The sequence below is a fragment of the Mandrillus leucophaeus genome, unplaced genomic scaffold, assembly GCF_000951045.1.
Source record: "Mandrillus leucophaeus isolate KB7577 unplaced genomic scaffold, Mleu.le_1.0 Scaffold68, whole genome shotgun sequence".
In the NCBI taxonomy this organism is placed as follows: domain Eukaryota; kingdom Metazoa; phylum Chordata; class Mammalia; order Primates; family Cercopithecidae; genus Mandrillus; species Mandrillus leucophaeus.
Window position 1 is genome coordinate 3,367,780 of NW_012107363.1, and position 2,076 is coordinate 3,369,855.

At 43.5% G+C, this 2,076-nt stretch overlaps 1 protein-coding gene across 1 annotated transcript in view; it reads left to right on the forward strand.

Moving 5' to 3' along the window:
- The window catches only part of TRMT44 (tRNA methyltransferase 44 homolog (S. cerevisiae)), a 38,977-nt gene that overhangs the window by 20,618 nt on the left and 16,283 nt on the right, over positions 1–2,076 (forward strand). The window lies entirely within an intron of this gene.

Sequence of the window (2,076 nt, forward strand, 5' to 3'; positions counted from 1 at the left end):
CTGCTGGGGGTGCCCCTTGGAGAACGGGCAGAAGCTCTAGTTCTTTAGCTGAGGTTCCCCAGCAGCCTGCATCAGACTTTTCTGTGGGGTTATCTGACCTGGCGAGACCCTACCCCGAGCACTTAGTTAAGGAAGGCCTGCTGGTGAGAGTGCTGTATTCTAATCAAGTGTGTAGGTTTTTTCCTCGTTACCTCCCAATCTTCAGTCTCGGTGCTAAAACAGCCGTGTTTATTCTAGTGTTAAGTAAATGCCAGGAGTTCTGTCATGCTTTCTGCCCTGGAGGAGCATGGCCAGAATGAGGGTGGTTCTGTTGACATGTGCGTGGTGTTTGTGGATTTTCTAGTGAATGATTTCCTCCCAGCTGCAGTTGAGTGGTTTCCATGAACAGGTACAATCTAGAAAGTCAAAGGCCAAGCGTACAATACAACTTTTTTTCTTTCTTTCAAAAACGTCATTTGATTGCAAGCAAGAGAGTGTTAAAAAACTAAAAACACCTGTTTATAACAACAGCATGGTGGTGATCACAAATTGTCTTAATTGTGTGAACCTATATATGAAACAGGAATATTGGAATCTGCTGTGTTCAAAATGCCAATCAAAACTTCATAAAGGCCAGGCATGGTGGCTCACAACCTGTAATCCCAGCACTTTAGGAGGCCTACGTGGGCGGATCACCTGAGGTTGGGAATTCAAGACCAGTCTGACCAACATGGAGAAATCCTGGCTCTACTAAAAATACAAAATTAGCCGGGTGAGGTGGCGCATGCTTGTAATCCTAGCTACTCGGGAGGCTGAGGCAGGAGAATCTCTTGAGCCAGGGAGGCAGAGGTTGCAGTGAGCCAAGATCACGCCACTGCACCCCAGCCTGGGCAACAAGAGCGAAACTCCATCTCAAAGAAAACAAACAAAAAAAACTCACAAAAACAAACTTCATAAAACAGGTGGGGCTTTGATATCTAGTGCTGTTGGCAATATAAAATATGATTATGGTCTTCACTAAATGTCAGTTATGCTTTAATTTATTCACGCCATTTAAAGAGACAGATGGGCAAACAAACCTAGAATGGGTGGGAATCAAGAATAAATAGTCCCAAAGGTTTGACCTCTCTGTAGATTATACGTATACCTTGAACAATACTATTTTCAATATTTTAACATCTATGTAAATAGAAGCACATGTGCTTATTGAAGAACCAGAGAGATACAGAATTTCAGTTTTAGTTTTTTACATATCATGTCTGCAAAACATTCTTGTGTTGCGGTTTTGCTGTTAGAAAGAATAGCCTTGAAGAGGGAGTGTCTCAGAATGGCTTCCCCGTTCCGATCAGGGAATAACTTCTGTTTGCTTATCTTGGGGACTCGCCCTACCCCTGGAAAATTGAGAAGATTTTCAGTGATTGTGTAGTCTCTCTTCCCCCTCTCTCTTTCCAGTTTTTACTGACAGAATTGCTATTGAGACTGTTGATTTCAGTAATTAATGATGGCCTGCTAAGATCAGAAAGGGTAGGGTGCCTATTCAAAGTTCTGAAATCGTAAAAGCAAGCTGTCCTCAGCTTAACTGCAGAATTTGTCAGAATGGTTAGAGTGCCTCTTCAGGGGGATCTTAATCACTTCATGATAGTTTACAAAAATAGCCTAATGGTAAAGAATTACATGTATTGACATGTGTAAGTTCTCCCTCTGTCTCTTCTTAGACTTGGTTTCCTAGATTGAAAGGCCTGTGAGGTGAGACCCCTGTGTTGTATTGTGCACTTAAATCACCCTCAGACTTCTCTGCCTTCCATTCACCTCCTCTGAAGCCATTGCTTGTCCCCATACTCTGCCAGAGGTGAAACCATTCAGTGGCCGTCTCTCCTAGAGCTCCTTATGCCTGTGGAAAAATCAGCTTTTAAATGATCAAAAGGCGATTAGCACTCAGAAAAGAGTGTTAGTTTCTCCAGTGATTTCCCTAAAAGTTGCCAGCATTTCTTGCCCTCTAGGCAGACCTAGGGCAGATACATTGACTTCCCCATTCCTGGTCGTGTAGCAGGTGAACTACAGCTCTGCGCTGTGTGACCCCAGAGCCTGTACCCTCCC